Source organism: Protopterus annectens, chromosome 2.part1 (genome assembly GCF_019279795.1).
Source record: "Protopterus annectens isolate FY-2018-M chromosome 2.part1, PAN1.0, whole genome shotgun sequence".
NCBI classification, from domain to species: domain Eukaryota; kingdom Metazoa; phylum Chordata; order Ceratodontiformes; family Protopteridae; genus Protopterus; species Protopterus annectens.
In genome coordinates this window covers 872,491,494-872,513,169 of record NC_056729.1, presented here as the reverse complement: position 1 = coordinate 872,513,169, position 21,676 = coordinate 872,491,494, and the positions used below count along the sequence as shown (strand labels likewise).

Genomic DNA, 21,676 nt, shown 5'->3' with positions numbered 1-21,676 from the left:
AACCTGAAGCCAGGTCGAAAACACATCTGGCTCGATACCTTGACCCGACACCTGCTGCAGAAAAAAAGACCAAAATCTGACCCCAACCAAAAAATATAAAAAAATAAAGGGTCTCAAAACTGTGACTCCAACTCAATTCAAAGAAACCATGTCTTGCTGCCTGGTGAACTCCAGCTCTATTCTGTGACCCATATGACGGGCAGGATGCTATGACGATGCCAATGAATAACCTCAAAAAATCTAGATCCCTCAGAACCACAAGGGGACACCACTCGAAACCACCGACCACGGTTATAAATAAAAGGAGGGACAGCACAGAACTAGATTCCAGACGCTCCCTGGAAAAAGAACAAAATCCGGTACATGTGAGGCACTTGCGATGGCCTTGTTCAAGAGGAAGAATCTTGACCATGGATGATCGGCAGATAATATACAGGGATGTTACTTCAGTGTCGTCACTGCTGACAGAAGGCACAGCAAAATAATAGGCATAGTTTTATTCAAACTAAGTAAAAGCAAAAAGCCACATAACTATGGGCTAGGCTTATAAATGCACTTGGGCAGATAGCCTAGTATGAACTTATGAACCTATAAAGATTGTGGATTTTATGCATATATAAAACAAACTAATCAATACACATCAATACCACATCAAAGTAAAAATTATATAGGGTAAAAAACATTTGGCAGATAACTAGACCAAGAAATACAATAACAATTTTTGTACTAACGGAAGACAATATCCAATGTTGGCTCTTTTATTATTACAGAAAGAACAAGTGTTGAAATATTCTTAATCTATCAGCAAAGTAAGAAAATGGTATTGCTTTCAGGAAGTATAGTAGGTATTATTTGATGGGGCAATGAAATCAGATACATGAAAAAGTGAAGCTGGAGATAAAAAGATAAAAAGGGATAGATGAATGGATATACTGAAATCACAATTAGTAGAAAACATTTATATCTCTATTCAAAAAAGTGTCTGCATGTAAGATGAGTGTATAATATTAGAGAAATGCAGCTAGAAATGTAAATGTGCTGCAGGAATATGCAGCACTGCTAGGCCAGGTGAAGAAATTCACCAAGATGACCAGTTGAGTTATATGTGCTCCTCTCGGTCTCAGGTTGGCCAGTACTGCTATATGGAAATGATGGTGCCAGTTAAACCTGTAACAATAAGCTGGTTGGAAGACTACCTATTAAAGAAGTGATGCACTAAATACTATAAAAAGAATGATAAGTAAAGTGCTACAGGAAATTACATGAGATCAGTAACGTGTGTGCAGTCACACAAGAATGGTAAAGTCTAAGTACAACTAAAAATTCATTAATGCCGACTACTCATGGAAATTATCAGTGAAGGCCATAGTCTAGAAGAGTTAATGAACAGCATTCTGAAATAAATAAATAAAAACAATTTTTAACAAACATGGAAAACAAATGTCTTTATATAAAGATGAAAAGTGATAAAATTAGCAGAAACAAGGGTCTAAAAAATTAACAGTAATGAAGTATAAAAAAAATCACCTTTTCTTAATCAAAAGAATTCAAGCCAATATTTTTAACCATTTGTCAGCGCTGGATTTCTTGAATTCAGTTCCCTTCCTCTTCCTCTGCTGATGTGTATCTCTCATTTGCTTCTTCCTGCATTGCAAAAAGGATTGAACATGTGGTATGCTAACTAACCTGCTAGCCCCTTACCATCACCCCACATCTCTGTCGGACTCCATCAGTGACCACTCTCCCACCTGCATCCAAAGATTCACTCAACACGTACCAAGGGCTTATAAATTAAACGATTTCCATAGCCTCTCTAATGTCCATCCTGACAAACTAAGCAGCACACTCTCCTCTATAAACTGGTCCTTCTTCTCACACTTAACTCTTAATGATGCAGTACAAAAACGTAATAACATTTTCTTAGACATATTAAACTCTCTTGCTCCACCAAAAAAAAAAAAAAGTGTCAAGTCTATTCTATCAATCTATCCTCTCTCCCTGGCTAACTCAGCCACCCATACTCTTATGCAGAAAAGAGACTCAGCCTCGGAACTCTGAACTAAAACTAAATCACCCATCCACCTCCAAACCTACAAACAACTCCGCAACCTTACCAAAAAACATATCAATCTTGACAAAAAAAATTTCTATCTTAAACTGCAGATAAAACAGTGGTACGCTAACAGAACGGTGCTGCCAAGCAATTTTGCCTTCACAAACATCCTGGATATCCTGAAAGGTGAACTAACTCAAACTCTGCCTTGAGGAATAAAGTGGCCTAGTAGTTTCAGGAAACTGGCCCTTCCTGCACAAATGTCATGTATTTCCCCATCTTAAATATTGCTAGTTGATACCATGGTATAGTCACATGTCACATATTCCACACATATAGGCTCGTACATTGCACTGCAGTATCAAAGCTGAATATCAGATGCACTAGAACAATTTAATGTACAAATGTACAGTAAGCAGATGCGCACTGCATGGCTATCTTGTCACATTTACAATGTACATTGTACATAGCCATCAGTAGACTTTGTCTCTATAACACATAATTAAACATAATTATATATATATATATATATATATATATATATATATATATATATATATATATATATATATATATATATATATATATGTGTGTGTGTGTGTGTGTGTATTTGCATATATATATATATATATATATATATATATATATATATATACATACACGTACATATGTTCAGACATATACAACACACACACACACACACACACACACACACACACACACACACACACACACACACACACACACACACACACACACACCATTGAACCAATGAGTATTCATTCAGGTTTTTGTAGTAGTAATATAGTACATGCAGTTTTTTCAGTTTGTCACAACAGCTCAAGAAAAGCAGTTGGTATTTTTATATGATTGAATAGCAATTTAAATATCTAACACGACACATTTTTAGTCTGAAAATTTTGTACTACAAGCTAGATTAGTGTCATTTAAGTAAACAGAAAATGGACCTACTGAACCAGAAAAAAATGGTTTGTGAGGAAATGACAGGAAGTCTCAAAATATCCATTGAAATTCTTAGCTTGTGACAGGCTTTGATTATTCGTTCTAATGCTGGCAACCAACAACTGTATATACTGACTCAAACGTGATCACTGCTGTCCAGTTTTTATGGGACTAATAATAGATGTTATGATAAAATAGCCCAGGATCGTAAAAGGAAATGCAATGCAATGCAATGCAATATACAATAGTAAGAGAAACTCTAAATATGTGACTCACAGAGACAGCTTTGAATTTCAAATTATATTTCTTTCAGTGTGGGGTATTCCTAATGTTTATAATGCATGTGGCTGTGTGGAGGAGGCTGCTGTTGTCACAGACATTATGAGCTGAACTATAGGCTTTTTCTATTAAATATGAAAAACAAAAAATAAGAGAAAGCAGACTCCAACAATCTGTGGGCTTATTTGCTGTGAGATTTTAACAATGGATTCACAGTTTTGTTTTTGATTTCCCGTAATGGAATTTAAATTCCAGAAATACATGCATCACATGACACTCCTCCATCAGTTGTTATTTACTGAATCATCTGTCTCAGTTTTTTGTATAACAGAGAGGCAGACAGAAGACATTGTTGTCAGCACGCCAGTTGCATATATATGAATCATTGCTTGAAAATAGTACAGAAGAAGGTGGCTGTATTGTTTATTGTATAGTGCATACACAGCTTCCAATGGCATAGGGCTAACAATGAAGACAAAAATATGCCGTAACATTATACTTTCTAAAGCCTTCCAAATAACCTATAGAATACATAAACATCACTAGTGTGTTTCCACTGTCCCTTCGGCAAGCGCTGATGCAGTACTTGATAACAAATACCAAGCATGCCAGCAGAAATACATTTATGTTTTGAATTAAGTTGTTTTAGTATTGTCATTTTGTTCTACTAATAACATCACACATCTGATAGTTACAATTAATGACTTGTTTTTTTAAATTATATTATGACATTTTAAATCAACTGAGATTGAGTGACATCTGTTACACACTACATCCTTTATAAAGTGTGCAGTTAAGTTTGCTAGGTGTGCAGTGGTCCACTTTTATGCATGAGTGTCATCAGAAGCAATCACAGTCTGGTCTTCTGCTAGATGCAACATCTTCTCATTCTTAGCCTCCCTTTTGAAGTCCTGTTCATTTGCATTGGTACCGCAAAGCTGACACCTTAGGGCAGAAGACTGAGCTACTGACAACAGGGCACAGGTACAATTCCATCCAGAATCTTAAGCCATCACTTCATATTTTTGTGATCCTGAAAAGAACAGGGAAAATATGAATATTAATCTGGTTTAGCTGAGCATATAACCTGAAAATAAGACTACTTTCGTTCTCTTTTACAGTGCTATCTGCAGCCTTCATGGACATAGTATATTTGTTGTAAAGAGAGTATATTCATTTTCATCAAATCAGTTTCAAGCACTGGTTCAGATACATTCTCCTTCACATCTGCCATGTCCATGCAGTCTGAACTTGTTCAAGTCACCTTGGTCCCTAAACATTGGACTATGTGTCCGTTTGAGTCTGAAACGGATAACAGGCCATAGGTTCATATAAAATTACTAGGCTAATGTCCTAAAAGCCCTTACAAGCCTAGTCAATATAAATTGATTTTACGCAATATATGGCCCCTAGGGACAAGAAGATGACATGGATTTTATGGGATTTGATGAGTATGCGTCGTTAGTGAAATTGCCCTGTCCAAGTGACATGACACACAACCCTCAGGTGTGAATTTGATTCCCCCTTTTTAGTCTTAGTTTTAGTCTTACACTGAAATTATGCTAATTCATTTCCGTTCCTTTGTTTATTTATAAGTTATGCCACTATAATTTCCTGGATCTTGGTGCATGGCAGTCAAAGTTTAGGATACTGTCTGTCTGTGTACCTAGATCTCTCACCCCTTAGTCTAATCTTAGGGATATGCTATTGATACTTTAATTTGCAGGGGTATTTGACTTCCCAAAGGGTATGATAATGCATTTTTTTCACATTCAGTTTTAGGCCATGGCTCTGACACCAATCATTTATCTGATCTAGATCCTTCTAAAGGATGTCTACATCGCTGGGAGATTCAATGATTGCTCCCAGCTTACAGTCATTGGCAGACTTTGTCATCCAGAAGCCTTCCACATTAGCTTTGACTTCAGAGAAGTATATTTCAAACTGGAGTGGTCCCAGCGCGGACTCCTGTGGCATACCACAAATAACTTACCTCTTGCTGTATCTGGATTCGCCTCTTTAACCACAAGTGTCCTGTTCTTGAGCCAATTGGCTATCCATCTGGTGATGTAGGGATTTATGCCCAGTTCTGTGAATTTATTTATAATACCTGAGTGGGAAATTGTGTCAAATGCCTTGGCCAGGTCGAGGTAGGTGGTATGAACTGTTTTACTCTCATCCATGGCCTTAGTGACTTTCTCAGCGAAAACCACCAGATTCAGTAGGCATGACCTGCACTTGACAAAGCTAAATTGAGTCAGGTCCAGTGTTCTGTGGTTTCCTATGTCATTATTTTTCAAGTCCATGATTATTCTTTCCATCGCCTTAAATATAAGACTGGTCAAACTTGTGAGTCTATTTCCCAGTTCAATCGATGGTCCCCTTTTATGCAGAGGAATGACTATTTCTGTCTACCACTCTGTTGGGACAAAGCCAGTAAAGAGGCTGTGGTTAAATACAGATCCTAATAGGCTTGATAAGTCCTGATTTAAGCTGTTTAAGGAGCAACCTGTTATATCATCAAGCCACACTGAAGCTGTATTTTTAGCTAACTGGCTGGTGCAGTGGCAACCAGTTCTTTGATGATAACTGGTGGGGGAGTGGTAGAGGGTATTTCTTTGGGGGAGAACTGAGGGTAATTGGGAAGTGAAATTTGATCTGAATTTGTTGATCAGCAGATACGCTATATGTTCTGGATCAATATAGGTGATGCCATCCACAACTAATTTAACACATTGCTGGGTGTTGCCCTTAAGACTGTGGACATAATTGAAAAATGCCTTAGAGTTATCCTTAGCTTTGGAGGCTATTTTTACCTCAAAAGTCTGCTTTCAGAGACTTGACTAGTTCCCTGATTCACTTGTTTAGAGTCATGAGGGTTTTGCTGTGTTGTGCACATTCCCTCCTAGTTAAACACAATTTTCTTTTTTTTTTGTTGCATAACCAATTAATACCAGGGGTCCACCGGGGTGACTTGTTTTTGTGGTTTGACCTGGGTTTATTTTGGTCTGGTACTGTCATTACTATGCAGTTACTTATGTTGTTGTACAGGACTTTTGTGTATGCCTCTGCATAGGTTTCTGTGTTTTCTGGATTTGAGGGAGCTTGGAAACTAGCTATGCCACCCTTAATAGGGGGTAATATACATTAAAGAAGTTCTTAAAGTATTTGGGGTTAGGTGCGGGACTAGTTTTGACTTTATTTCAAGGAACACTGCTTTGTGATCTGATCTTGCCAGTGATCAGATCACACTGGGGGAAGGGGGACAGTAATCTCACATATTTGTGAGTACCAAATCTAGGATATTTGTTTCCCCAGTGGGACTGCAGACTAGCTGCTCCAGGGAATTTGAATTTGCAAAGTCAAGAAATCTTTGGGCCTGCATGTTAGAGGTCATGTATGCCTCCCAATATATGTAGGGGTAGTTAAAATCACCCATGAGTATGGTATTGGGCTGGATGGTGAGTGATTCTAGTAATTTCAGGTATGATGCATGGGTTTCATGGTTCATGGTGGGGGACAAGGAGCTAGCAAAAATATGGTAATGGATTTTTCCCATGGGTAGTTGGACATGGAGTAGCTCAGGCATGTTATACTGTTTGACCAGTCTTGAGGTGTGCTTATCCTTTATGTAGATAGATACATCAAGGCCTTTTGCTCTTTCATGTTGAGTGAGTGGTCAGAATGTATGAAAGCTGTTATAGCCATGCACTGCCGGAGTGCTTTCCATGGCTTTTAACCATGTTTCAGTAACTGCAGAGACATCAGCATTCTCCAAGGTGAGGAAAGTTTCCAAGGAGTGCACTTTCTTGTTGAGACTCCTAACATTGAGCAGTAACACCTTAAGCTTGTCCTGAGTAGGTTTTCTTACATTGGAAGGTTTGTCTGTTTGGCAATGCTAAAAAAGGCACTAAAGATGTGGATAATGTTTTGGCCAATATCTGAAAGCCTAGAGGTGACAGGTGAAAACGATCTCTAGCAAAGCAGTGTGGCCTGTCAGTCATGTCATACCAGCCTGACAAGTATTGGATGCCTTTGGAGTGACACCAGTAGCCAGGCCAATTGTTAAAGTCTACCATTTTCTGTTGGTATTGTGTCATTATCCTTGGAGATGGTTGAATGCTGCTCAGTGCTATGCTCATACCCGGCTATGACACATATTCTAAGAGCTTAATCATGTCTGTCTTCATTTAGTCCAAGGAGATACATCTTAGGTCATGCATGCCCACATGAACTATGACTGAGTCATACTGGTATTTAGGGGAAAGTGACCTGAGTGCTTGCGTGATCTGCTGGATCCTCACCCCTAACAGGCAACTAATTGTAACGTTCTCCTTATCTAGTTTGGTAAGGGGGACATCAGTGTGTCTCACAACTGAGTGTCCTATGACCAGTATATTGGGTTGTCAAGTGTTTTGCCTTATGGGCTTGGTAGCTGAGACACAATGAGATTTGGCTTTATGTGTTGTGATGGGAATTGCCTTGTTTGTGTGCATCTGGAGTTTCTGAGGACTGTGTCTGAAGGTCTTTGATGTTTCAACAAGTTACATTTGAGAACCTCCACATATGTGGGTCTATGTGTGTGATCCTTTGTTGGTAAGGTGAGTGATGTTTGTGTGAGTCACTGGCCACCTGTTTTTTGCTTTTTCAGTTTATATGTGACAGTCTCACCTCCTATGTCAATGTGTAACTACATCTCTCACACTCTGTATTTGTCTGTTCGAGAATTAAGTGGTTGTCAGCGTACATAAGGCAATTGCTACACTGCCACAAGATGCCCATGTCCAACAAGCTGGGTGCAGAGATAGCAGGAAAGTGCCCATCCATGGGTGCAGGTTCTAATGTGTGCTTGCAAGGGATAGGAGTGGAGGTTGTTTGTTATAGGAGTAATGAAGGGTGCTTACTTGGTGTAATATGCAGCTAACCTAATGAATGATGCTGCCCAATACCCAAACCAAATGATCTCTGAGTCCTGAATGCTATAATAAGGTAAGGTAGACGTAAACTGTTGTAACTAAATGTGTAAATGTTGTTCTCTGTGCAAGCTAGTTGCTCTGTGAGCAATACAGGACTGAGGTAAAGTTCTGAGGTGTTTTTATAGGGAAATTTCAACTTCTAGTGATTGTATGTATACAAGGCACCAGTAACCATTGCTGCTATGCAAAGAGCAGCTTTGTACATATATGAGGCTTCAGAAAAAAGTAAGTTTTACAGTAACTATGCACTAAGGTCAGTCAGGTAATCACACAATGAGCTTTCCTGTAGCAATTCACAACTCATATAGGTGAAATCAGTCCTCTTCTGCCACAAGAGTGCAGACTTATACACTCTTAATGTAAAATGACTGGTTTGGAGCCCAAGTGTTAAAGAACCAGGAAACAATGCTTAAAACGAACTAAGAAACACTAGATACAATGCATTTCAGTGCAGAACAGCAGCCCTTAAAGCAGTTTGAAAATGCAATTTTAAACTTTAAAGACGTGCAAAAAAAAAAAAAAATAAATAAAACAATAAATAGGACAGTAAACTTCCACAGTATAATGAAAATAAGCAATTGTTCTAGATATTTTTATTTATACAGGAAACTGGCACAGGGAGCAACTCTGTGCAAATGTGCAGAATTTATACCAGCACTGGAAATATAGAAAACATTTTGTGTGCTTCCCAACTCAGATAGACTAGGTAAACACCTACTGCCACTAGATGAATCCCAGTCTTCCTAAAGTAAAAGCACATTAAAAGAGTGTCCGGAGTGAAATGCTGCCACAAACAAACTCAAACACTTAAGGAAAGGCAATGAGTAATTCAATATAACAGCAGTGTAGTCCAAACAGCTTAGAAAAGTGTGATCATTCAATTATAAGTATTTTACTTTGAAGAAATGAGCCAAGAGCCACTCAATCGTGCAGAATTTAAAAAAGCACTAAAAGCAAGGTAAGCTGATTAATAAGCCCTCCAACCAATGAAACACTTACTACATGCAGGAATCTCTAGTGAACTTCCCCCACCTAGGGTTACCACCTGTCCCACTTTGCGAGGGACAGTCCCTCTTTGGGCAGTTGTGTCCAGCAAAAAAGTTGTAAAAATGGCAAATGTCCTGAGATTTTAGGACAAAATTATTTCCTATATTTTATGTAACAGGTGCATAATACAGTTATTCTATATCTGAAACACCTAAATGTTATACAAAACAGAATATGCAACTAAAATGCTGCAAGAATAAGCTTTTATTTAGGCAATAAAGTGAAGTTTTGTCCTTTGTACTGGCTGTGGGTATGTTTCGGCCTGCAAAATCTGACGTTTGTACCAAAAATGTCCCACTTTGGGCATTTGAAAAGGTGGCAACCCTACCCTCACCTATATACACCAGGCTACCACGTACTGCCACAAGATGGAACATCATCTATCACCTTGGAGTAAAAACACAGAAAAGTGCTTGCTAACGTATAAAAATACATTACTTTATCCAAAATCTAGCTAGATAATGAATTCAGAGCAAGTAAATCAGTAGAACAGACAATAAGAGGCAAAATGCACTTTTTTTTTCAAAACAAGTACAAGGAAAGGCAAATAAATAATTCAATATAAAAACAGCAGTGAAGCAAGGGAGGTGCTTATAAAGCTCAATTTACAGTAAGAGTGGACAGCTTAAAAATCACCAAGTTCAAAAGGCAGTTCAAGAAATGAGAGAGTGTCATAGGAAAATAATCAATAGGGAGTCACCAACAGCACTTGTAGTTTTTTTGCAGGCCTTGACTCTTAACAGAAAATACAAGGCCATAGATAGTCTCTGTGTATTCAACTTTCACTCAAGAAACAAATTAACCAATGGAAAAACATGAGAAGTGAGCAGCCTATGTAATTTAACTATCTGCCACAAAGAACAAAAACACCAGACCAAGCAGATTTCTAAAAACAGAAAATAAAATGGAATTGGTAAAACAGAAAGCAGCTCTGTAAGTTTAAGCAACTCACTGACAAAAAGGAGGTTAACTTTACTCACCCAGCAGGGAGACCCCAACAGTGCTTGTAGTTTTTGCAGGCCTTGAGTCCTATCAGAAAAGATAAGGCCACAGATATTCTCTGTGTATTAAAGTGTCACTAAAGAAACAAATTAACCAATGAAAACAACATGAAATGTGCATCCTGAGTAATTGAAGTGTATATCTTCATTAGATTAGCTTCATTAACAGATGCAATAAGTGCAGCTTTTACATTGGCTGCACTGCATGCCAGCCACACAATAGAACTGCAAAACTAAAGGAAATGGCAGAATATGCTAGGGACAGCAAAACAAGCACAACTACATGTTAATTAAGCAATCCAGCAAGGCTGAGCTATTCAGGAAGCTATAAAGCAATTGTGTACCCTCAGTATAACCATTTTCCCTAAACTGTTTGGAATATAGGCACATTTATACTTAGGAAATAGACATGTTAGAGTTTACAGCTGCTATCATTATGCTGTATGTGCAACAGGTTTAAAATCAAGGTGCTGCTGCTGCCAGACCTCAAGTAATTAGAAGAAGGGTGTTTAGACCCAGTTTGATTTATCATGGACTGCATGATACAGAAATTGCTGAGTGATACAGGGTTGACAGGGAAGCAATGGAGGAAATATGTAACCTCTTCTGCCCCCACATCTGGCTCCAGTGAAATCATGGAAAGCCCATCCCAATGAAAACAGAGGTATGTGTATGATTACATATACTGGCTATTGATACTTTCCAGAAACTTGCAGGGAATTTATTAGGGGTGTCACAGATATCAGACTCTAGGAATATTGCATCATTTTTAAATGCAATGCTATAACATACAAGGGATCACATCTCATTCCAAGTTTCCTAGTTAACAGACTATGAATATTTTCTGGTAGTGTGTTTGTTTTTGTTTGATGTTTACATTAAAAGAAAAGGTGTTATAAAATTTGACATAGATTAAAATGGAGATGACAAGTAACAGCTGTATAAAGGATCACCCTGCCAAACATGAGTGGGTACATGCAAGTATATCTGAAAATAAACCATTAAAAAGTTGTGATATATCCACCTATCCAACCACAACCTCTTATTTCCGTATTTGCACATGGGGGCTGGGGTTTCATTTCAACTGTGGCAATCACCTAGAGCTAAGGTATACACCACTGGGTGGCTAACCCTGCCACAGTAAAAAAAAAAGTTGTCATATATAACCTGAAGAAATAATAATTTCTTTTCATAATAGCTTTTTACATTTAACTTTTTATTTTGGAATGTGAATGGCCTTACAGGTATAGACAAAAAGGTAAAGAGTAATGAATTATATTAATAAATGCAGAATTAAAATGATGCTACAGGAGACACATTTGGAAAGAAGAGAGCATGTGAATTTGATAAAAACGAATTTCAGGATGGATATTCAGCAGAATATCAGGGATGAAAGAAAAGGTGAGTACTTGTACTAATCCCTAGAGGAGCTCAAAGAGTGATACAAGAGGAAAAAAGGATAATAATGGTAGAGTTGTAGAAGTAAGGCATTACCGGAAAGGGAGGAATATTATGGAGCTTAAGAAAATTTGGGGGAAAATAATCAGCTTTCAACAAGCAATATTACTTATAAATAGTAACTGAGGCTTGATTTGCAATCGTGAGGATGTATCTGGGCGACATAGAAGGTAAAAATATAAAAACAACTGGTAGATTTCTGAAGCAATTTAACATATTTGGTATAATACACATGAATTCAGTAGTAGGAACAAGGAGATTACTCAGATATTATTCCTCAAGGTACAATAATTGGGCTAGACTAGACAGAAATTAATATTCCACAGGAAAACCTGCACTCAATTGAAAGCTTTGACACATGTCCAGTAATTGTTTCAGATCATGTGCTAATAATAACCAAGATAAAAATGCAGGGTAATGAAGTACAAATGACACACTGGTGCTTCCCCAGCTACATGTTAAAAAGAGAGGAATTTAAGGAATGTGTAGTGGAAATTATTCAAGGGTTATTACAGAAAATTGAAACCTCTTTAGAAGTTATAGCTCATAAGCAAGATAAAATGAAAGTGCTGCTTAAAAATACGGCAAAAATAAAAGAAAAAGAGATATGGTTAAGAAGTAATAACTATTTAGAGGGCCTGACCAAAGTTAAAATATTGCAGAATGTGGGGGATTTCACAGCACAATAATAAGAGCAATTGCAGACTACTAAATAGAAAATAAGGGAGCATCTGGATAATATGCATGAGTTTTAGAAAGATTGCTAATAAGCAACTGTTTTTGATATTAATTCCAAAACACAAAACCTTTTAGTACAATGACTTTGACAACAGTTAAGTAGAAAGGATTGTTGCTAAACTGAGAGAGCCTATAACAAGAAAAATAACAAAAAATCCTATAGAGCTATTAGAGACATTTTGGAAATTTTATGAAAATTTGTATAAAGCAGATGAATTTGGAAACAAGAAAAAGTAAAAATGGAAATAATTATGAAAGACTTAGGTATGTCAAGGTTAGAGGCAGATGAGGCTCAACAATTAACAAGTAACACAGGAGGAAATGAGATAAAAATGGTGATGTATAATCAATCTACAGGAAAATCTCCAGGAATGGATTGTATCATACCTCTCAACCTGGAAACATCAAAAATATGGACAAGGCCGATGAAAAACAGGTATAAATCTGTACGCTGATTAACATAAATGTGCATATATAATTACGTAACCCAACCCACTCCAATGGAATTGTGGGATACCAACTTTCAAATACAAACTGAAGAACAGACAACCAAAATATGGCACCAGAGTCCCCCTGCAGCCATTTCAATGTCCCATTACCTGACTGTTTTGCCCCATTTACCCTAAACACTAATGTGCATACTGCTTTACTTCTACAATGATTATTTGGATTTTATTTTTACATTTTATAGCACAATGCACAAACACTAATAGACATCTGCTAAACAAAGCAATACTGTCCCACAATGAAAACAGACTTAGCATTAAAACTTCTCTCATTCACTGAAACAGCATTGAAACCCATACCACATCCAAAGGAAATGCATCTGGCCACAGTCACAGTGGCCAGTGGTGGATAAAGATTACCTTTGGGCTGTTTTCAAATCATAGGCCCCTTGCACACAAGACAATAAACATTGATGTGTTCTTTGATACACCTTCCTGACTTTATTAAATTATATTCCTTGTATAATACAGTACACTTGCTAGACTTAAAGCACATTTTAAATTTGTTTGAACATTTTTCCAGTAGGCAATGAAACAAAATCCATGAACCAAAAATGACAAAACTGCCCAATTCAGAAATTGTCCATCATAAAAGTCTACATACATCATTATTAATTGCATTAAATCCTTCAGTCATACGTCTCAACTTCTTTGTGCAAGAAATCTGGACAAAGCCTGACAGAATGGGGGAGACAAAAGGCCCAACATTAGGGACATATTTTAAATATCGCTCTTATAAACTTAGAAAGTTGCCTGAGTGGCAGGGTTTGTTTTAACATACATTTTCTGAAGGATTTGAAGTCTAAAACTCAAATGTATGTCATTATTTAGTGACTTCAGTCCTCAGATCATCGCACAGCTTTGTCAGAAAAACACAAATTTAATGAGGAACAGACCAAAAATATGAGAGAAAAATCTGGACATTCTGCAAAAAGCTGGACAGTTGAGAGGTATGCCAACAATTACTATCCAAATCTATCCAGCACAATCTGGGGTTTGATAACCACTAATCTATCATGTTAGGTATGTAGACAATCTGTAAATATTTTCAACAAAAAGAGAGCTGCTAAGGTGAGCATCACAAATGAAAACTCATATCAGTGATTCATGCCAACCATTCATGTCTAAAACTTTCCCAACTCTAATCTCTCAAATTCTCAGTTTCATAGTTTTAACTGCATTTAAACAATTTAAAATGTAAATTAAATTAAACAATTTATTATCAATGTTCTTATTCAAACATATTGCTGTTGGGAGTTGCCTATACCTCTTGGATGTCATAAATACCTTCATTCTGTGTTCAGTTATCTTTGTGATATGTTCAAATGGTGTAAGTTCTTCTTCTATCCACGAAAAGGTATTACCTACCACCATTCTTACTTTACTTTGTAGACTTTTGTAAGAGCTATAAGAGTGTGGAAGAGACATCACCTATCTTAGAGTTTCCAAAACACCATTATTGTGGAATTACATTACTGAAAGTTCCAGTCAAGTTTAACAGAGATGCCTACGCAATAGATCTTCTTTTCAGTTTTATTTACTAATCCTTAAAATCACCTAAGAGACCAGTCAGTTAGTGCAGGGTATTTTTTTTCATAAATGTTATCTAGTCCTTACCACTTTATTTGTGGTCTTTGGGAATGTGGGTATTATCAGCAACTTTTGTGGTCTTGCATGGTCCAGCTTCACTCTTAACAGCATTCTCACTAGCAATGTTTAACTATGAATATAATCTCTCCTGGCATTACCAAATTCCAAATGCTAATTCTGTGCAATCTACAGATGGAAATATTCAAACATCTTTGAAGTTTTGGCAGAAATGGGGGTCCTAAGAGCTATTATGTTGCATTTATGGCCCCACAGAATTATTTTACTCAGTAAATTTCTTAACTTATAGCAAAATCGGGAATTATCAAGCACATTGGCCACATCTAGTAATAGCCTAAGAAGGATGTGTTATATTAGGTACCCACTCCTATCTAAGATACAGCTATAATTCAGAGAGGCCATGGACCCCTACTTTTCAACCTCCTTCATAGGGAAATCAAGCATCTGTATAAAGGTGGCTTGAAAAATCTGGACAAATAAATGCCTGAATACTAAATATTTAACGTTGACCTTGTGTCAGATGAATTGATATAGTCTCTTCAATTTCTTATTTATAGTTGTATACTAAATAGCACACAAACTTTTGTACCACCCTGAGGATACCCCCTCACTCATAAATATCATTAAGCCCTATAGCAACTTGAGATCCTTGCGATCAGCCAACAAACTACTCATCCAAACCCACAAAGCTAACAATGCTGCTGGTGAATCCCTGTTTGCCAACTTTGTTGGCAAAACCTGGAATTCGTTGCCAAACCATATAACCCTACAATCCTCCATAGGTCTATTCAAAAATAACCTCAAACAGTATCACAAAATAAACTGGCTCTTCCCGTGTACCAATCCTGATTAAGTTAAATACTGAAAGGAGAATCTCTAAATATCAAACTGGTAACTATTTCACCAAGCTCTGTATGCTGTCTAATGTCTCCTGCCTTTAATTGTGTCTGACCATGTGAATTGTGTATCCCTATTAGGGAACACCACAAACCATTTTACATACTCACTTTGTTTTTTATTCTTTGTTGTAAATGTTGTTTTTATACTTTTTTATATTTTATATTTTTTAAAAGTTATCTTTGTAATTTGTCTAATTGCAGCTTTTCTCCCTGGGCCTCCACTGAAAATGGACATGTATCCAGTCGGACTATCCTGGTAAACAAATGTAAACTAAATAAATGAATAAATTATTTAGTCTGTTTTTGAATTTTAAAGTTATTTAGGTTTCTTTTCAGCGCCTTTAATAAGTCCCAGATCCTGGGAAGGAATTACAGTGGACTAACAAATCATTAATTAATTTATACAATACCTTTATCCTATTCAGGGTCACATGAGGGTGAGACATCTCTATTAGCAGCAGCATGTGAGATAGCAGGGTTGTTAAGTGATTAGACCCCTACTGGACAGCTCTATGGCCCAGGGTTCAATCATGACTTCCAGTCACTGTCTGTGTGGAATTGTGTACATCTTCTTGTGTCTACATAGGTTACTCTAAATAATTATAAATATAATAATAATAATTCAGTTTCCTCTCAGGTCCCAACAGCATGCTAGTTGATCAGCTAGCCTGCATTGTCCATGTATATATGTTGCATTTAATTGTGTCCAACGTTGACCAGTTTACTTTATTTGTTAACAAATAAATATTCTGCCAAACCAATAAGCATAAGGCAACTCATCAGTCTTGGACAGGATGCTAACCCATTACAGAATGCGGACAGATACACACACACACACAGACCCTACCTCTGCTTCGTCCACAGAAAATAAACGGCAGCTCTTCCTGCATCAGCATATCCAAGCTCTGCTTCCGTCACAGAAAAAAACAGCACAGCAGCATAACACACACACACACACACACACACACACACACACACACACACACACACACACCCTTCCTAACTCTGCTTTGCACACAGAAAAATGGCAGCTTTCTTGCATCAGTGTATTCAAGCTCTGCTTCATCCACAGAAAAAAAATGGCAACTCTTCCTGCAGCAGCATATCCAGCCTCGCATACCACTGCTGCAGTATATGAAATGGCAGCTCTGCTTTGTCCATTCCACTGCCTTCCTTCTCATAACAGCAAGTGTAGGCAACAGCAAATTCACGCTAAGGATTTGGAACTGCAGCCAGAAATGCATGTACGTTGAACCCTTCAGCTCAATTCCAACAGGCTGTTTCTGTTTCACGGAGCTGATGTCATCGCGCACGTGATGACATCAGCTCAGAAGTAGGGAATATAAAAAAATTTTAAATAAAAGCGCCGGAAAATCAGAACACTTGGGAATTGTGGCACCCTATTATTTGGACCCCAAAACTTGGTAAAAACTGAGTAATTCAGTACGATTGGGAGGTATGGATGGTATTCCTGTGGAAGCTAGGATTGAAGAACATGATAAAGATCTAGAAAGTTTTGTTTAATAGTATTTTAAAAGGCAGGTAAACACCAACATCCTAGAAGATAGCTGTGGTGACCGTAATACCTAGAGATGTTAAACATCCATTAGACCCAGCTTCATATAAGCCCATTCAATTTTAATTTGTGATTATAAAGAGTTTGTTTATAATAGCTAAAAAATGGCAAAGGTGTTACCAAAATTAATAATTATGGATTAATCTGGTTTTGTGGGGGCAGGCAAACATTAGACAGCATTAACAGAACAATGATGATCTAGCATACTTCTCAACTGTACAAATTTTTGCAGAATGTACAGATTTTTGCCTCATATTTTTGATATGTTCCTCATAAAATTTCTGATTTTCTGGCAAATGAGCTGAGGACTGAAATTAGTAAATGATATACATTTGTGTTTCAATCTTCATATCCTTCAGAAAAATGCATACTAAGGCAAATCGTTATTCTAGCAACTTTCTAAGTTTATAAGAACAGTATTTAAAATCTGTACCTCTTTCTGGGCCTTTGTCCTGCCATTCCATCAGGCTTTGTCCAGATTGTTTACACAAAAATGTTGGGAAGTATGTGATCCAGAGAGAAGAAGAATGTAAGAAAATACCACTGTTGTTGGTAGGCTTTGATGCAGAGAAAGAGTGAGCTGGGATTTTATAAGTAGGGCAATGGAACTATTTGCATTTTCTGATACAATAATAAGGTTAATTAGGAGGAAATATTAGGGATCATAGGGAAAAAAAATTAAGTGGGAGAACAGAGGAACCATGCAGGATACCTCAATGTTGTGGAATATTCTTAGAGAGTCTCAAGTCTTTTGGGGATATGACTTAATGAATACAAAACAAAGGCTATAGCTGTAAATTATGTACCCATAAATGAATTGGTTCAGCAATACCCATACAGATATATGTGGACATGATAAAATGAAATATTTAGGAGTATGGGTTAAAAGGATCCAATTATGGCTCATAAGGATATGTGGGAAGAGACTAAAAATATAATACAAACACTGAGAAACTGGAATCACTTGTTTAGGGATATGAATAGCAATGTACAATAAGTGAAAATGTTTTTAGTCCTTTTAATTTTTTATACAGGTCAGGTATTTTTTATCAACCAAAGAAATTCTGGACTGTAATTAAGAAAGGAAGTGGGATAAATTAATCCCTGTAAGAGAAACAATGTGGTTTTACCTGATTTGAAGGGATATTTTAGATCTACAGAGTTAAGGCTCATATATTTAAAGCAAGCAAAAATGTATAATAAAAAAGTGGAAAAGGATGTTGAAGATGGTGATGATGATGAAGCAGGGCGAATTCAAGAAATGAGGAAAGACTGGGATTCTGGATGAAGATCTTTAAGGATAATGACAACAGCCATACAGAATATTTCTTAGGAATGGGGTCCATTCCCATCGTGGTATTAGAAACCCAAAAATACTTAGAGAAATTAAAAAAAATTGTTATTCATAAATACACACACACACACATATATATATATATATATATATATATATATATATATATATATATATATATATATATATATATATATATATATATATATATATATATATATATATATGTGTGTGTGTGTGTATGAGTCCACTTTGTAATTTCAAAATACTGAAATCCCGAATTTCAGTATTTCGAAATCACAAAGCCAAATATTTAAAGTTCCGAAATCGGCAGAAGCGTGAAATTCAAAATACCAAAGTACAGATATTTTGAATTTCCGCTGGTGCAGTGTGTGGATGTTTGGGTTTAATTTAGATAAGTTTGTGTGTGTAAGTATGTTGGTTAGGGGCTTTAGTGTGTGTAAGTGTGTGTTGTGACTGTGATATGAGTGTGTGTGTGTGTGTGTGTGTGTGTGTGTGTGTGTGTGTGTGTGTGTGTGTGTGTGTGTGTGTGAGGGAATGTAAGATGTATGTGTGTGAGGTTTGTTTGTGTTTCTGTTTGTGTGATCTCAGAGTTAGAATATATAAGTAGGGAGTTGTGGTGTGCACAGCCCCCACTATGGGGTGCAGGGGGCTGGGCCCCCTGCTTATATGTAGTTTAGATGCATTTGTTTGACTGTGGGGGGGGTTGTGTTTGTTTATGTGTGTACTGTATGAGTAGCATCGTTTCGGGATTTTGAATTTCGCGGTTGTGTGTTTTCGGATTTTTGAGTTGTGGATGGGTTTTCAGCTTTGTGATTCATGATATATAATGAATCCACAAGAGCAAATGCTAGTGTGCATTCACTCTTGTGGAGTCGTTATTTAAGCCACAGGGGTTGTGGGGGATGCAATCCCCCCACATGGGGGTGCAGGGGGGCTTGCCTCCTTGCAAAACGTTCATAACACATAACTAGAAGTGTAGGTATTTTCAGTGAAGTTGACTTTCCTTAATTCCTACTTTCAGTAATTTGTTTTATGACATATCAAGTCACATAGATGCACACTCGCAATTGTCAGTTGCAAGATTTTGATAGTAAACATATATATATATGTATGTATATATATATATATATATATATATATATATATATATATATATATATATATATACACACTCATAAAATAGTAGAAAGTCCTCTAAGACCCAAACCAATACAAGAATGGAGAATGGAGATTCTGCTGATAGGGATGATTGCAATTAAGGATACAGAAAATAGACAAGAATGGTATGGAATTTACTGGAGTAAACTGACAAAGGAATCAAAGTATTGGGAGCAAATTTCTATAGAGGAAAATGTAACAGAATGTGAAGAGGCCAAGAAAACATTTGGACTGTAGACTGTATCAGTGTATAGGCAAAGAGAAAGGGATACAAAAATCCTAAAGTAAAGACCTGCTCTGGATAAGTTTTTAATTGAATCTAGAACAGAAGCTGCTGTTAAAAAAAGGATAATTAGTAGGACATATAAAATATTGAACAATAACTATATAAATCAATAAATGAGGTTAGAAAAGATTGGAAAGAGAGATTGAATAAGTTATTCACAACAAAACAATGGAAGGACTCGTATAGCTCCCAAATATGCAACAAAATCTAGAAGATTTATGATTTTTGCTTGGAAGTATTTGCATGTGTGTTGTTTTTATACCCCAAGCAGATTGATTTTTTTCAGTTTGATGGCAAATGCTGGCGATATGATGGGGAAGAAAAAATATTTTGGGAGTGTAATAAGTTGGTAAGCTTTAGAAATTCCCTACAGAGTACTCTGTTAGAGATATTGAGTGAGCAAATCGGTGTAACTAAGAAAATTATTTTTTTGAGTTTGGATAAACAATCTGAATTGTGTAGGCAAACTTAATCATTGTTAAATTTAATTCTGTAGGCTGCAAAAAGGCAATTACTAGAAGATGGAAATCAAAGTCTAAAACAAGTGTATTTGAAGTAGTCAATATTGTAACAAATAGAAAATAACTGGGAGTGGGATCTTTAGCAAAGGGTAGTAGTGGTATATTACATAAAAAATGGAAATTGTGAGAACAATACATGCAGAATAATGTTTTTGAGGAAGAGTGAGGTATGATAATGTGAGGTACTGTCAGCTATGCCAGAAGAAATAGAACATTGGATGTGTAACGTATGCCAAAATAGCTTGCTGGAGGTTTGAAAATAATTACATGTCATTTGTATATCAAGATGATTTGTACAGATGCTTGTGTTGAAAAATGTATTTGTAAAGCTGCTTGTGTTAAAAATGACCAACAGTAGGTCCTGCTTGACAGAAAAGAAATACACTTGTATGTCAGACTGTATTGTACCTGTTGAAATGAATATATTATAACAGAGGGTACTGGAATAGAAGAGGTTAATCTCAGCCCAGCTAACTTTGAAAAATAGTCTGTAATTAAATTACCTGGTTTAGGCAATAACAATTGTATCTTAGTTCTGATTGCAGCCAGAGACAAAATGTCTGTGAAAACCAGGACTAGGAATCCTACTGTGTTGTCCTTAGGTGATGAACTAATTGCTACCCTGGAAGGGTGGACATTTTGAAATGGTTTTATAGCTTCCAGATTTTATAGCACATCTTAGCAAATTCTGTTGCAAAAAAGGGTGAAGTCCCAAGACTGGAAAAACTCCTTTGTTAGCCTCAGCAAAAAACTGAGATCCATCATCAAATCCTCTAAAGCTAGCTATGAAAACAAAATTGCTGCATATTCTAAAGACAACCACAAGGCAATTTATAGTTATATCAAGAATCTACATGGCAATACTCAGATCTGCTCTGTGTTACAGCACAATGACAATACATATACAGAACCAATTGATATTGCCAACATATTGGCTGACAGGTTCAATGTGAACTTTACCCCCTTTTCACTCCCTAAAGGGCCTATCACAATACCTGAGGAATACCAAGTCCTTATTATCATGTAAAAACTATACTGTCCAAAGCCAAGAATACAGCTTCCATGGGACCTAATAATATGAACCAAAGGATGAAGGCTCACAATATTTTCACCACTAATGAATGTAAACATAAACCAGAAGTCCAAAAATCCCAAAAAATGTTTATTGCATAAGCGCTTTTGTTCTGTAGTAAGAACGTCATCAGATGCAAAATCAAACTCAGGTGTTTTTATACAAATCTAAAAGGTCACCAAATAATTTAATTACAAAACCACACCCCCATTTAAAA

At 36.7% G+C, this 21,676-nt stretch overlaps 1 long non-coding RNA gene across 1 annotated transcript in view; it reads right to left on the bottom strand.

Moving 5' to 3' along the window:
• Positions 1 to 3,705: 3,705 nt before the first annotated feature.
• Positions 3,706 to 21,676, bottom strand: part of LOC122794265 — a 27,517-nt gene continuing 9,546 nt past the window's right edge. The window contains exon 2 of the long non-coding RNA XR_006363627.1: positions 3,706 to 4,328. This is a non-coding gene — a long non-coding RNA (uncharacterized LOC122794265). The remainder of the gene's footprint in view (positions 4,329 to 21,676) is intronic.